Source organism: Trichosurus vulpecula, chromosome 6, assembly GCF_011100635.1.
Source record: "Trichosurus vulpecula isolate mTriVul1 chromosome 6, mTriVul1.pri, whole genome shotgun sequence".
Taxonomy (NCBI): domain Eukaryota; kingdom Metazoa; phylum Chordata; class Mammalia; order Diprotodontia; family Phalangeridae; genus Trichosurus; species Trichosurus vulpecula.
The window spans coordinates 174,973,973-174,991,170 of record NC_050578.1 but is presented as its reverse complement, the minus strand read 5'-3'; the positions used below and the strand labels follow the sequence as shown (position 1 = coordinate 174,991,170).

The following is a 17,198-nucleotide window of genomic DNA, read 5'->3' as shown; positions in this document are numbered from 1 at the left end:
ATTTTTTAAGCAAAGAAGTTGGACTTTTCAGCATAAGGCTGTATTATTGAATAATAGTTGTTAGATATTGAATAAGGAGGTTAGAAACAGCAACAGCAAAGAATACTTCATAATACCATATCATGAGAAAGTTTGTCCTTGCTGTGTTTTTGACTATAAATATACTACGCAGTATCCAACAATGATTTATTAAGTGTCTACCATATTCAATGCCCAATTTTAGGAAAAGAGGCAGATACAGAGATAAAAATAATATGGCCCCTGTCCATGAGTAGTTAAGAGACATAAGGAAATAAATACTTTGATAAATGTATCACAAATTTTAGTGAATAAATATAAAAAGAGGAGCACAAATTGCCATAAGAGATGATAAGGGAAAATTTGTTTCAATTTAAAATTCTGGGAGTCAATAAACACTTATTGAACACTTTCTGTGTGCAAGGTACTGCACTATATATATTGGATATAGACTAACATAATTTCAAATCCAATAAATTCATAAGCTAAAAACTGTCAAGGTATAGCTCCTGAATTCATGAAAGGTACATACATATATACAGACACATAGGAATTGAAGTAACTCAGAAATTGGAGAGCAAGACTAAAATAATTACCTAGGATCATCTATGTACACTGTCTTCCACAGAGAAGATGTTGCTTGAAAATGTGTTCTGTTATTACCTTAGAAATATAACCTCTCTCAGACTAATTTTTCTCTTATGTTCAAGGAGAATAATAATTTCACTGTCTACTTCACAGGGCTATTGAAAAAGATTATTTAAAAAGATTTTTTGATCATAGAATATTACAAAAATCCTGTTATTATTTTTCTAGATTTCACTGATGTGTAAGGAATTGCAAATAATGGAATCACTTCTACGTATGAAAAGAATAATTGTTCTACTACTTATAAGGGAATTGTTTGAGACAGATAGGTTAAGTGACTCATCTAGCATCATAAAGCCAGTATGAAAAAAATGCAAGACTTGTAGGCATTCATTCTTTCTCCAAGGCTAGTCCTCTCTACATTGTTATTTAGATACAATCACAAATTTTTTTTTTCTTTAAAGTGTCTAGTTTGGTGAAATTACTATTTAGATATATAATGTGAAGTATATGCTTAAAAAGAATTTTACAACTAATATCTTAGAAGCCATCAATGAAAAATAAAAATGTTATGTCATAAAACCCAATTATTTAGATTCCTTGTGGAAGATTGTACATTGGTTCTTGAAGGAAACTCTGATGGTTTCTAGTAAGCAGAAGTCTTTGAGCAAAATCAAGACTACATGAGGGAATTAATATTGTATGAATGATTTTAATAAGAGATTAGATTAGAATCCTAGTTTCCTGAACTGATTTTTGGTTGTCACTTCACTACATCACACTGCCTTACAGATTCTGATCTTTAGATTACTTGGCATTTATTTCATTCTGGGCATATCCTATTTAAAAATCATGACACTTTTGGTATGACCATGGTCATAGATGACATAGAACTATTGCATAAACTTTGAGTCTTCCCAAACTTGATTCAGCAAGAGATTCCATTTTTCTCTTATCATTTTAAAGCTACCTTTGTCTGTCTAATCTTGTAGCTTTCTAAATTTTCCACAATTATTTTCTGCTTAGAATTATGAAATTAGGGACCAGAGGTAGAGAGATCTATGAAGGCAAAAGCCTTTGCTATGTATTTATATGAGCCAGTCAGTGTGATAATTACTGGGGATACCATAAAAAATAAGACTAACTTCTCTCAAGGAATTCTGATAATGGATAACAACAGATAAAGCAGAGTGATGGCTGGTGTGTTTTTTTGACGGAAGTAGATTGCTAATCCCTTCCAAAAATGATGATGCTGACTCAGTTACTATTCCCAGAACAAGAGGAGGAAAATGCGGAAGGATAATGGTGGTAGGGGTGAAGAGGAAGAATAGAATGAAGATTGTTGGAGTATACTATGGTATAGCTGGGGATACATTGGTATAGTGAATTCTCACCAGTCATGACTTTTGGTGACCCTAAGAATCATGATTAGAGTGCTTGTTGGATATAAAGGGTGGAAAATGATCTACCAACTCAAAGATCCAAAGGAAAGAACTAATTTCTTATTTTCTTCTGTAGGAATACTATATTTCATATCAACTTAGAATGGTATCAGTAGTTATTTAACTATGTTTTAAGGAGACCACTAGGAAAAAAAAGCAGTCTATCCAACCTTTGTGAAAGATGAATAATGTATGTGAAAATTGAATTAGACAGGTCTTATTTAGCTATATACACTTGTAAACTTAGTTTTGAAATTGATATGCTAAGGCTGTGTATGCATAGTTTGAAGAGAATGGGTGATAGAACAATTATCAGATGTATTTTTGTCAATACAAGCAGTTAGTTCAGACATTAGGGACTTAATTCTCTATAGATCCTAAATCAATAGAATGATTATAAACTTCCCTCTTCCCTTTGTGCTAGCTCATTTCATTTTACATTTTAGGTATCCCTTTCTTCTTTGGATTTATTCCTTTTCACTTTTTAGAAAACTTTCAAAATAACTGTTGTGTCAGATTTTCTTTTGAATCTGTGAAACTAATTAAAACCAAATATTCTGTCAGATTGAATTAACATATTTTATAACGTGAAAATTTCAATTACTGCTTACTTTTTATAATGTAAAAATATAGACTGTTGGGGCAATCAGACTGATTTTGATTTAGAAAAATGCAATGCACATAATCCACATCTTGAACCACTTACAACAAATTCAAACACTGTCATTAAGTTGCCAGGATCATTGCTCAGGAAAGTAGTGAATTACCTTTTAGCAGAAGTTCAGTTTTAATCCTTCTTTAATCTGGACGCTTAATAAACAATTGAGATCAATAGAATCAGCAGTCTTAATAGATAGATAATTAGAGGCATGCACAAGAGAGTGGCAAATCCCCATACACATATGACCAGAGATTTCTCACAAAATTTAATTGCCTTTGAACATTTTATAAACTTTTTAAAAATTATTTGAGACTTTATGGATATATAGGAAGAGTACAGGAAATATCAAGTGCTGGGGCCAATTGTAAATTTATATAGCCAGTATACAGCTATAATGACATTCAATCTACTAACTTCATTGATAATGTATCAATATAAATTTAAATATAAATATGTGTATATATTTAAATCAAAATATTTTGACAAAATTTAATATATTTTAAAATTACAAATTATTTCAAATGTTCTGTTTACTTTGGCAAGGTATGGTTTTGCAAAAATATTCTTTTTGGCATAGCCATTTCATTTTTTCCCCAAAATGAATTAAAAAAACATTTGTAAAGTACTAACTCTGTTCTAAGCAGAGGGTATACTAATAAAAATAAAATAACTCCTGTCCTTAAGGGGTTTACATCCTATTGGGGGATAAAGTAATATAACACGTGTAGGTAAATTTAAATTTTATACCAATTAACTTTGTGGGGGAGGGGAGAGGGATTAACAAAGATGACCATTTTTTTACACAGTAAACCTAAATTATTATGAAAAAATATTTAGAAGAAATGCAATGCTAAATCAGTAAACAATCAAGCATTAGTACTTTACTATGTGCCTAGCCCTTATATCATTAAGGTGGAATTCATGACTTCAAAGATAACCATGAATATGCCTGAATGGTCCAGAATTGCAGGCTATAAGGAATTCTCTAAGTAGAAGGCAGATGAGTTAAAGCATTTATTGAAACTCAAAAGTAGCAGACCCATGGATCAGTGTCCCCAGTTTGTCATCCTGGCAAGAACCTTCCAAGACCAGTATGCCCGTCTCACAATAGTGACCAGGAGGCCACAGAAAAACATTATGGCAGCAAGCCAAGCCATACTGGTGCTTTCCCCCACCAATGCCATGGCCCTCTAGTAAGAAGACCACCCACTGGCCTCAAGCCCCTGCTCAGTACTCTCCGGTCTCCATGAGGGTGAGTCCTGCTTTGTATAGCCCCTGCTACCATCGCCTCCACTTCCACCACTTCCACTGCAATCTCCAAGTTTTGTTCCAGCTAGCTGACTGCTTCCTCTCTCCTTCAGCTCTTAACTGCTCTGCTCTCACCAACTGCCTCACCAACTACAGCTCTGCTCCAACCATTCAGCAAGCTCCTCCCAACACAGGCTTCATGTCATCATGTGGACCAGAACTCAGGTGCCTACCTTTGGTTCCAGTCCTAGCCACACCCCCCCAGGACCCTGAGAGTCCTGCCCCCAAAGCCCAGTGAATGGGCAGGAAAGATCTTCCCATTCACTGATTGCCTTTACATCCCTGTGCTAAGCAATGAAGATACAAAAGTAAAAGATAGTCTGAGCAAACAAGAAGCATACTTTCCAAAGATGAAAAAAGCATATAAATAGCTAGGTGTAATACATTCATACATATCTATATCTATATCTATATCTATATCTATATCTATAGATATAGATATATATACACACACACATATATACCCCCCATATATATATATGTATATATATGTGTATGTATGTATGTATGTATGTATGTATGTATGTATATATATATAAAATACAAAGCTATCTGTTAGGAAATACATTAGCAGCTGGGGGAATCTGGAAAGGCTTTCTAAAGGGTCAACTTTAAACTGAGTCTTTAAGGAAGCCAGGGAAACCAAAAAGTAGAGGTGATGAGGAAGAGCATTCCAGGTATGAGTGCAGCATGGATGGTATTTGTCAAGGCCAAGGCCAAATGAAGTCTTTCTGAGTTTCCCCAGGGGTTACACTGAAACTCACAGTGTGAGGTGTGGGGGAGGGATGGTCTGGCCACTAGAAGTCCCCTCCTCCCCTAGGGCTGCACTAGAGACTGGCTAGATTCAGATGCTGGTGAAGGTACAATCATGCTGGTGTCTGCCAATTCCCCCAGCTGATTGAAGGCACGCCTGGGGTCCTGGTGTTGGCACTTGCCATCTCCACCCCACTGGGCCTCAGGGCCTCCTGGTGGTCTGCTCAGGTGGGGCTTGCTAGGATGCCTTCTGCCCCACGTTGAACTCCTTCAGCCACAGCAAGAAGGACCTTCTCATGGATCTCCCTAGCCTCGCAAACTAAAAGATGGATGTGCCCCTTATGTTGCCTCTACTGTTTTCAGTTATTTTCCTGGGATAATATTCTCTGGGTTTTTCAAGGTCCAAGGGAGGGGGGAGTTGAAAGCACTTAGAGTTTACTCCACCATCTTGTCTCCCGGAACTTCAAGTAGGTGACTTTCAAATATTGACTCTGGACTAAAAGCTCCAGGAGTAGCTGCTGATGCTGCCAATTGCCCTGTGTTTCTCTCACCCAGCTTCAACAGAGTCCTCAGCTGAGAATCACCACTGCCACCAGTGATTCAGTCTGTCGGCCTGCTTCTGCTCTGCTATAGCCGAGTATGCGTTGGTACAGTCTACATGCTCTTCCTTCTCCCACCCCAGTGAAACAGATCCTTCTGGTCGACCTCCCAGGCTGTCCTGGGCTGGAAATCTGCCACTCTCTGTCTCATAGTGGATCCTGCTACTCTAAAATTTGTTCAGATTCACTTTTTAGAGGTACCTGAAGGAATTTGTGGGAGAGATCAGCTAACTGCCTGCTTTCACTCCACCATTTTGCCTTCACCCCCCAATTCTATGTACTTTCAAGAGAAAACTGTATTTCAAAGATTTTCCCTTGGTGAAATATGAAATATGTTGAAGTCCTCTTTGGATATGGTCTGTAATGCTGCAAAAATGAAGAACTTGGAAAGGCAGTTTATTCAAATTATATAAAAACTGGGAAATAAATCACAATGAATCATGATTCATAATGATAGAATATCATCCATGTTTCCTTAAATAAAATGTAGTTTGTAGCATTTTTGTTGAGAGCTAATGTATTCTGTTTGCATCATCCCTGATAAAGCAGTCAGTTTACATAAAACTAGAACATACAATATGATTCCTTTGATGAGTCATTCTCCACTGTCATAAAACAGAAACCAGCAAAAAGAATAAAACAAACATATACATGTATGTATAGAAAGAGAGATAAATTAATGCTGTCTATCTAGCTTATTTTGAATTCAGTATGAACTCATTTTACATTATATAGGGACTGCTTCATGATCTCTAGAAATTTCTATGATCAAAAGAAAGGATGTTATTTGAATTATTAAAGTTAAGCTGTTTTGGGTCTCTGACTATTTTTAAGTGTCAAAAAAAATCAGTTGTATAAAGAGGAACCACCTAGATTTCCCACTGTGTCAGTAAATATATTTATTATCGAGATTACAATGAAACTATTTTTATAAATAATGCATTATTATATAAACTATATAAACTTGCAGGTCTCAGAGGTAAGGCCTCAAAAGAGAAAATGAACAAAGTATTATTTTTCTATGATCCTTGTAGGCTTTCACCTTTCTATACATTTTAAAATTGGATGCATTTTTATGTTCTGAATACATATCAAGATCAATAAAACTGTCTCATCTACAATTTAGTTCTCACTTTTATTCCTGACATATTTATTTCACATTTTTTAAAGTTACAATTTCTTTTAAAAGAAGGGTTATTGAAGAATCACAAGTTACCATAATTTTAATATAACTAAAAGAGTTAGCAGCATTTGGTGGGAAATTTCCATTCCCCTCCCATATCTAAAGGGATTTTGGAGAGTGATGATTACAGACATTATGAAGTGACTATGATAATTATCTTTATATTAATAATTTATATTTTATCGGTAAACAAGTTACATTTATTATCTTATTTGAACATCTTTTAAAATGATATTTTATTAGTTTTAACTAGCATTTAATTTTTTTTGATTTCCCAATTCTCTCACTCCAGCTTCTCCCCCAACCATTGAGAAGGCAAGTAATATGATATCAGTTATACATGTGAAAGTATGCAAAACATATATCCATCTTATTCATGTTGCCTCATACAAAAAATAACGTGAAAAAATATGCCTCTATCTGTACCTAGAGTTAATCAGTTCTCTGGTTCATGAAAAAAATATGTCTGTTTGTATGTATATATGTGTACATATGTATGTGTGTATGATCAACTTCATTTTAGTATAATGATTAATTTGCAATCCTAAAAGTTTTATTTCAGGCATTTAAAATTATTCTGAAAAAGGGTCTATAGGCTTCATCAAACCTCCAAAGAGGTCTGTGACATAAAAAAAATAAAGTACACCTGCTTAACTCTTTATCAGAATTCTTTGTCCATGTCTTCTCATTCATTTCCCCCATACAGAGTATTAATGTGTTTTCCATTCTTATGGTTCTGCTTTTTCAGCTTATACTAGTTTCACAAAGGTTCCACAGATTGAAAGCTAGAAGGGAACTGAGAGGTCATTTAGTCAAAGTTCTTCATTTTACAGATGAGAAACTGAGGCCAGAGAGATTAAATGACTTATTCAAGGTCTCACACATAACAGAACTGGGACCCAGGTCCGTTGACCCCCAATCCAGTGCTCTTTTCCACTGTAGCATGCCGGATATACATACAGGATTTTTTGCATACTATGTACTTGTTTATCTTAATTGTATTACTATATCCTGTTACATTTGTATGGAATAATTTATATAACCAATTCCCTATTGAACATTTACGTCATTTTTATTTTTTTTAATTATATATATTGCTCTGGTAACCTTTGCACATTATTTTTATTTTGATGAGATTTTCTGAGTAAATTCTTGGCAAAAGAAATATTGTATCAGAGGGGTATCATGGAGACTATATTATTTTGGCTTTACCTTTGCCACCAGGTACATTAATCAGATGTAAACTACTCTTGGGGATGACATAATTTGTTTTCTCTCTGCATTCCTCTTGGTCTTTTTGAGGTCAGACACCTAGTGATGCAATTTGGATCCAAGGGCCTGATTCTATACTCACATTTGTCAATCCACTGGTAAGATACCTAAAACCCTGTCTCCAACTGCCAATCCACTGAAGTACCTAGCATCAGATTCATTGACTCTTGGACTCACATTATGTCACGTCCTTTGAAAGTCATATTATTAGCATTAACTAAAATGGTCAATAAGGCACAAGTAGCTACTGTTCGCCAGATTCTGATTACTGGTACACTGGGATGAACAGCTCTGCTTATGGGTCCAGTCTGATATCAATCCCTCAGGCGCATGGGCAGGACCATGGTCCCTGTTCACTTATTGAAATGTAGAATTCCTGGGCTCAGATCTGTTGACAAAAATGTTTCAAAGATTCCCCTATTCTTTGTTTAGCAAAGGAAAAACCTTCAGAACTCTTTCTTGTTTCCTTATGCTCTCAGTAGCTATGTATGTACACACTAGGCAACTTGGCTGTGGAGAGTAAGCTTGTGAGGAGGCAGGTTCTGCTTCCAGCTCTTACTTTATACATCCAGGTAAGGGACCCTGTGTTCTTCCTTCTTTTCTCCCTCTGCATGCCCTTACTGCTTGGGGAGGATGGCTCTAGCCACTGCTTTCTTCTCCTTCATTAAGATCTACATTGTTTTATTCCAGTTCCCCCATGCAGCTGTTCTGGAAGCTCTTGGCTACAACTTGTCACAATTTTTATAAGCCAATGGAGTTCATTATTCTTTTCTTTAGTCTTGGAAAACAATTTAAGTCCTGTTTTTCTCCTTCAGTTCTCCAAGTGTTGTAGGTCCCGGAGGTCATACAGATTGGATGTCTTCCAGCCTGTGACAGAATTCTTCATGACTTTGTGACTTAGATCAAGCCAGGATTTAGGAGCTCCAGATGTGGGGGCATGCTTTCTTCTCTACTCCATCCAGATGAGTAATCCACTGCCCATTTCCTGAAGTAATTTGTCCACTCTGGGGCTATTGATGATGGGCTTGGCTAGGGCTGCCTCAGTATCTGTGAATCCAAGACTGGATATGGTAGATAAAGGGAGGTCAATAAAGAATTTCTCCTTACCTGGGAGAACCAGGTGTGTCCTCAGCCCTGCTTGGGTGATATGTTTTGTATGGGATGTCCTTGGTGTCCTTCTTTACCCTTTTTGTTAAACCTTCCCTTGGCCTTCAGTCCCCAGCTAGCCCTTTTGACCTCCTGGCCACCCATCTTGGCTTTGTAGTTGGCCCACCCAGTACTTTGGTGCTTTGGTAACTTACTGGCTGAGGAAGGAAGAGCACATGCAAGGATGCAAGCAGATTTTGGAGATGGGCAAATTATAGTGGACAAGTTTTATTCTTTTGGAGTTCTTCATTCAACATCAGCCTAGCCTGGTTCCTGAGTGCCTCTGGATCCTCAACAATCTCACTGGTATGTAACAGGGCTCTGAGCTAGCTCACTGCAATGATTTTTATCACTAATTAAGTAACAGTGGTTTCTCCAAACATCAGGGGACATCTCAATTTAAACAGAGTTTGGGACAGATTAGAGAGAAAAAACGTTTCATTACCTTATATCACATGGGTAACCAGCTGTGCTTTAACTATAACTCACCTCCTTGGACTTGAGTTCTGTGAATAACCTGGTCATGGTGCCTCTTCTCAAGTAAAAGATCCTGGCCTCTGCACTACGATGCTCTCTCTGGATCTCGTTACTCCCCTCTTGCAACTCTTACCCATTTCAGGGGTAGTACATATATATGTTGGTAGTGAACAGTTGGGATTTTGTTCATTAGAGGTTAGGAAGAGAAGAGTTTGTGTTGACTTTTCAAATATTTAGTAGTCTGGCATAGCAGGAATTGTATAGGAATTGGGAGTTAGAGTGCTTTCTACTGAACTTTACTATCTGTTACTGTAGATTTTATTTAGCTATTTGAAGCCTTACCTTCCTCATCTATAAAATGAATGTAATGCTTGCTAACTATAGCACTGAAGAAAGTTCTTTACAGATTCTAATGTTATACAAATGTTAAATGCTATTGCATTTATAGGTGCTCACAATCCTGTATATCATTGTAGAGAAGGGCCCTTTTACTACTTGATACTTTGGCCTGGGCCACTACTCCCTCACTTGCTAGATATCTTGACCCTTTCTGCCTCAGAGGTGGTAGGCCGGGAGCAGTGGCAAATGCTGTCTGTACACCAGCCTGAGATGGGTTATGATTCAGGTTCGGTGTATACTTTCTTCCATGCCTTGTAGTGTTATAGGTTTGAGATAGATCCCAGCCCTACTCCATCCTAATCAGACCTGAAATGCCATATAGGCAGATATTACCTCCCTGCCCTACTTCCCCCAGCAGAAAGCCTTTCCTGATGCGCTCCCAGCCCCACTCCCAGTATCATTAAATGCAGGGAATATGGTACATGTAGAGGCTCAGCAACTTTTTTTTTAGAGTAACTATCAATTTCCTTTTTTTTTGAATTTTTAAATTTATTTAATATTATGGTTTTCAGCATTGGTTTTCATGAGAGTTTGAAATTTTCTCCCCGTTTCTACCCTCCCCCCCCACTCTAAGATGGCATATATTCTGATTTCCCTGTTCCCCAGTCAGCTCACCCTTCTGTCACCACACTTCTTCTCATCCCCTTTTCCCTTATTTTCTTCTAGGGCAAGATAGATTTCCATACCCTGTTGCCTGTATATCTTATTTCCTAGTTGCATGTAAAAACTTTTTTTTGAACATCTACTTTTAAAACTTTGAGTTCCATATTGGCTCCCCTCTTCCCTCCCCAACCACCCTCCCTAAGAAGGAAAGCAATTCAACATAGGTCAAATGTGTATCATTACACAAAACCCTTCCACAATACTCATGTTGTGAAAGACTAATTATATTTTGGTCCTTCCTATCCCCCTTTATTCAATTTTCTTCCTTGACCCTGTCCCTTTTCAAAAACATTTGCTTTTGATTACCTCCTCCCCCTATGTACCCTTCCTTCTATCATATCCCCTTTTATCTCCTTCTTCCTTCTTTCCTGTGCAGTAAGATACCCAATTGAGTGTGTATGTTGTTCCCTCCTCAGGTCAAATCCAATGAGAGCAAGATTCACTCACTCCCCCTCACCTGCCCCCTTTTTCCTTCCTACAGAACTGCTTTTTCTTGCCACTTTTATGGGAGATAAATTACCCCATTTTATCTCTCCATTTCTCCCTCTCTCAATATATTCCTCTCTCATCCCTAATTTGACTTTCTTCTTTTAGATATCAACCCTTCATATTCAACTCACCCTGTGACCTCTGCAATATCATATTCAAAGCCCTTCTATCCCTTAACACTTCGGTATCTTAATTTAGAATCTGCTAGATCTTGTGTTATCCTAATTGTGTTTCCACAATACTCAAATTGTTTCTGGATGCTTGCAGTATTTTCTCCTTGATCTGGGGGCTCTGGAATTTGGCAACAATATTCCTAGGAGTTTTCTTTTTGGGATCTTTTTGAGGAGGCGATTGGTGGATTATTTCAATTTCTATTTTACCCTCTGGCTCTAGAATATCAGGGCAGTTCTACTTGATAATTTCTTGAAAGATGATATCTAGGCTCTTTTTTTGATCATGGCTTTCAGGTAGTCCAATAATTTTTAAATTATCTCTCCTGGATGTATTTTCCAGGTCAGTGGTTTTTCCAATGAGATATTTCACATTGTCTTCCATTTTTCATTCCTTTGGTTGTTTTATAGTATCTTGATTTCTCATAAAGTCACTAAGTTCCACTTGCTCCAGTCCAATTTTTAAGGTACTATTTTCTTCAGTGGTCTTTTGGACTTCCTTTTCCATTTGGCTAATTCTTCCTTTCAGGGCATTCTTCTCCTCATTGGTTTTTCGGAGCCCTTTTGCCATTTCAGTTAGTCTATTTTTAAGGTGTTATTTAAGGTATTTTTGGGTCTCCTTTACCAAGTCATTGACTTGTTTTTCATAGTTTTCTTGCATCACTCTCATTTCTTTTCCCAATTTTTCCTCTACTTCTCTAACTTGGTTTTCCAAATCCTTTTTGAGCTTATCCATGGCCTGAAACCAATTCATATTTTTCTTGGAGGCTTTTGATGTAGGCACTTTGACTTTGTTGACTTCTTCTGACTATATGTTTTTGTCTTCTCTGTCACCAAAGAAAGATTCCAAAGTCTGATTCTGAATCTGAGTCCATTTTTGCTGCCTGTCCGTGTTCCCATCCAACTACTTGATCCTTTTTCATCAGGGTATTACTGCTTGTAGAGTAGAGAGTACTTTGTCCCAAGCTTGAGGGGCTGTGCTGTTGTTTTCAGAGCTATTTCTATACAGCCAGCTCTGCCACACCAGCACTCTTCCTTCCCCAAGAACTGCCAACCTGGACCTGACTCAGATCTAAGCAGGCTCTCCACTCCAGTTCTGATCTGCCACTTAATTCCTCCCACCAGGTGGGCCTGGGGCCAGAAGCAACTGCAAGTGTAGTTTTGTAGCTGTACCTCCTCTGCTACAGTGGCCAAATCATGAACTCCTTTCACTCTGTCCCCTGCAGCTTTTCCCATTAACTTTCTCTGTTGTCTTTGGTGTTTGTGGGTTGAGAAGTTTGGAACTGCCATGCCTCACTGATTTCGAGCGCTAGGGCCTGTTCCATCCAGCTCCAGGTCTGGTTGGTCTAGGTGCTGGCCACATTGGGCTCTGCTCCACTCCCTCCCAGCTCTGGGTGATAGACCCTACCCATCCAGGGCTGTCCTGGGTTGGAGCCCTCCTTACCTCTGCTATTCTGTGAGTTCTGCAGTTCTAGAATTTGCTCAGAGCCATTTTTATCAGTGTTTGGTGGGTCCTGGGGGAGAGCCCTAGGCAAGTCCCTGCTTTCCAGCTGCCATCTTGGCTCCCCCATACCAACCCGGGCTCAGTAATTGTTTAGGGTTTTCTCTTTCCTTTAGAAACACCTAAGGTGGATGCAACCCTTTTGCTGAGGGAAGAGATAGAAAAAAAACAAACTAATTTTATTCCCAACTTCAAAACCCTTCTTGCTTCCTAAACAGGCATGCTAGCCTACAGACCTTGGAGAAACACAAAGAGGTCAACCTCCAGGAATGCAGACAAGCCCTTGAGGTGGGACTGGGATGAAGTTCACTTGTACCAAATACATTGGTGCTGACACAGCCTCTCTGTTGTCTGGTTTCTTCTAGGAGCCAACCTTGTCCTTCCGTGCTTTAAAAGTTCTCTATGTTCCAATTATGTTTCCCTTGAGGGATGACTAAATTGGCACCAGGTTAAGTCTGCTCAGAATCCTGTCCCGTTTCCTGCCCTCCCTTCTGTAGCCAGAATGGCCTTTGTTTTCTTTGAATGACTCAGCTTACCTCATTGAGCCTCTGGACACTGTGGCTTGCTCTTCCGGGGCAGGAAGCCCAAAGAGCATTCCAGGAAGCAGACAACTTCCTGTGTGATGAGTCATGGGGCTGGCTGAGGGGAGGTGTTAACGGCTATGCTAGGGGGAGGGGCCAAGTCAAGAACCAATCGGCCCTGGTCGTTCAGGCGGTGCTTGATGATGTCAAAAACTCTATAAGAGGGGAGAGGACAGCTTGAAGATCCTCTTTTCCTTTTCCGGTTGGAGCCAGAGACAGTTACAGCGACAGTTACAGCGACAGTTACAGCGACAGTTACAGCGACAGTTACAGTGACAGTTACAGTTACAGCCACAGCCACAGCCACAGCTGAAGCAGGAGCTGCCAGTAGCAGAGCTGACCTACGGGAGGAAGCTGAACAAAGACTTCAGGCCAGTGGGTAATCTTATTACCATAGAGGGGGAAACATGATTTTGCTTTACGCAATCATGCTTCTCTGTAGCCTCCTGGTTACTCTTTCAAGGCGTACTTATTGGGCCTGGAAGCTTTTGATCAATATATCAAAATGGGGTTGCTGGTTCATGGGTTGGTTACTGTGGAGCCTAAATAAATGTTTTGATTCTTCTGCCTTCTACTTTGAGAGTTTCTTATATCCGGCGGTTCCGAACCTTTCAGACATGTTTATGATCCTCTTTGAGATTATAAACTCTGCCCTCCTAATACATTTGGCGACGAGGATGGGATCGCTAGGTATAAGATCTCTATTTAGAAGCAGAACAATTCCAGAGGAAGAGATGAATATCCCAGGATGGGAGGATCCATTTTATTCCTCCCTAGCAAAAGAATTGGCTAAAAAAGCTGGACCCTGTGAAAACTGGGAACCAAGGCTACGGAGAGGAGATCCTAGGGATTTGGAAAAGTGTTTACGAGAAGTTGGGATTCAGTCAGGGGCATCACTATCTAGGCAAAGCTGGATAGTGTTATCAGCCTACCGGCTAGTATACGAAAGATTGAGATTAAGTGAAAGACATGGGGGCACTCCTACCCCACAGGAAGAAGGGGAATCTCAGATAGCAGGAGACCAAACTGACTCAAATGAGAACTTTTCTATTAATGTGGCTAAGAGCAACAGGAGACCAAAAAAGCCCAGAGTGCATTTCAACCCAGCCCAGAAAGAGCCTGACTGCCTGCTTCGTCCTAGCCATGGTGGCAGAGGAAGTGAGTGGGGAGAGAATGAGACAATGTTAGGGGCTGAGGCACAAAACACTACTGGGGTTCAGGATGTGCCTCACACAGAGAATAGGAGATGGTTAAATGATCAGACAAGGGCTCGACCCATACAAAGGAGGAAGACAGAAACCCGAGGTGAAGATTCAGTTACAAGGGAAATTCAGGAAGATTTCTCACCGCAAGAGGTCACAGATATTTTGAGTAGATTCAGCCAAAGAATAGGAGAACCATTGATATCTTGGATGGTAAGACTCAGTGATCAAGGGGCCAGTGGAATATCAGTAGATAGGACAGACTGCATGAGATTCATAGGTATCAGCCATGATCCTCTAGTTCAACAAGCTTTTAGGGAACATCATCAGCAAGGAGATGGTGATAGCAGGACTACTCTGTTGGCATTAGCCGCTGTGGGATGCAATAAGAGATATGCTACTGATTCTATGTGGCCCACTGAGCACAGACCCTGGTATTCACTTAGAGACTGTATCATGAGACTAAAGGAGGAGGTAATGAAGACTGCCATTATGATAGGAACTGCAGACAAATATTACAATGATCCAATGGGACTGCCTCATAGGAATTTAATAATTAGGACAGCTCCCCCTGCTTATAAACAACTAATTTTGAATTTATTACTTGGAGAAGTAGGGAGCCGTCTTACAACAGTGATAAATAAGATTTTACAGTTACATGACTTAGGTGACTGGGGAAGGGATAGATCTCCTCGAGAGAGAAGGGTGAATAACCAGCAAACTTGGCGCCAAAGGAGAGTAACAAGGAAAGAAATGTTTACTGCTTTATTGAGAGCAGGGGTAGGTTTTGAAATGATAGATGGAATTCCAACCAATGAATTATACAGAATGTATAGAGGACTTGATAACACGAGAAATAGGGAAATAAGAACTGCTCCTGCAAGCCCACAAGCCACTCAGACTGAAGGTGACCTTGTGTGATTAACGGATGAAAACTTGTACATTTGGGGAAAGGCTGAGAGGACAATCTTAGTCTCTATCTAGGGTGGGATCCTCTTGGCTTCCTCATTATGTTCCTTTTGAAAAGAAACATTTCCCACCTGAGTTTGGCTCTGATGTTGGATCTTTGCATAACTGAAATCTCAACCAAACTTGAGATGATTTTATTTGAAGAATTATAGTCCATACTTGTCTATTCTTTTGTCCTTTGTTTTGGCTAACCTTGTTGCTAGTTTTGTTTCCTTCAGGCTTAAGCACCCTGCACTTTCCGGTGACTGCCTAAGCATGTAGCATTCTTGGAATTCCTGCCAGCTCGTTAAAGAAATGACCTCTGGAATGGGACTTTTTGGGGGCAGGGCCATCTCTACATCCAATTTCAGCATGAAGAAGCTATGGAAAATGAGACCTTCACCCCTCACCCCAAGATTTTGAGCCCCAATCGTTCAAGGGGGGTGGAAATGATGATAGTGTTCTGTTTACTTATTTTGTGTTATCCTTGCTGTGTTGTTTTATTGTTATGATATTATTGATCCTATGTAATGGATACAAGGATTTAGGGGTGGACATTTGAATTATTAATAATTATTTTGGGGATGATTGATTGAAGAGATTATCTTGCTGGGACCTAGGGGTGGATCACATTTGAATCGTAAACCAATATTTAGGAATGTCACCAAATGATATGTTTTGCTTTATAATGAATGATATGTTTTAGTTTCCTTTGTAATTGGATCACAATGTATGTTCTAGGATACATGGCTGATTAGATTATGTATCCTATAACAAGAGGTGGAGTGTAGCCAGAATGGCCTTTGTTTTCTTTGAATGACTCAGCTTACCTCATTGAGCCTCTGGACACTGTGGCTTGCTCTTCCGGGGCAGGAAGCCCAAAGAGCATTCCAGGAAGCAGACAACTTCCTGTGTGATGAGTCATGGGGCTGGCTGAGGGGAGGTGTTAACGGCTATGCTAGGGGGAGGGGCCAAGTCAAGAACCAATCGGCCCTGGTCGTTCAGGCGGTGCTTGATGATGTCAAAAACTCTATAAGAGGGGAGAGGACAGCTTGAAGATCCTCTTTTCCTTTTCCGGTTGGAGCCAGAGACAGTTACAGCGACAGTTACAGCGACAGTTACAGTGACAGTTACAGTTACAGCCACAGCCACAGCCACAGCTGAAGCAGGAGCTGCCAGTAGCAGAGCTGACCTACGGGAGGAAGCTGAACAAAGACTTCAGGCCAGTGGGTAATCTTATTACCATAGAGGGGGAAACATGATTTTGCTTTACGCAATCATGCTTCTCTGTAGCCTCCTGGTTACTCTTTCAAGGCGTACTTATTGGGCCTGGAAGCTTTTGATCAATATATCAAAATGGGGTTGCTGGTTCATGGGTTGGTTACTGTGGAGCCTAAATAAATGTTTTGATTCTTCTGCCTTCTACTTTGAGAGTTTCTTATATCCGGCGGTTCCGAACCTTTCAGACATGTTTATGATCCTCTTTGAGATTATAAACTCTGCCCTCCTAATACATTTGGCGACGAGGATGGGATCGCTAGGTATAAGATCTCTATTTAGAAGCAGAACAATTCCAGAGGAAGAGATGAATATCCCAGGATGGGAGGATCCATTTTATTCCTCCCTAGCAAAAGAATTGGCTAAAAAAGCTGGACCCTGTGAAAACTGGGAACCAAGGCTACGGAGAGGAGATCCTAGGGATTTGGAAAAGTGTTTACAAGAAGTTGGGATTCAGTCAGGGGCATCACTATCTAGGCAAAGCTGGATAGTGTTATCAGCCTACCGGCTAGTATACGAA

At 39.5% G+C, this 17,198-nt stretch overlaps 1 pseudogene; it reads left to right on the top strand.

The window, feature by feature from the left end:
- The window catches only part of LOC118854847, a 118,926-nt pseudogene extending 105,864 nt beyond the window's left edge, over positions 1-13,062 (top strand).
- The last annotated feature ends 4,136 nt before the right edge of the window (positions 13,063-17,198 follow it).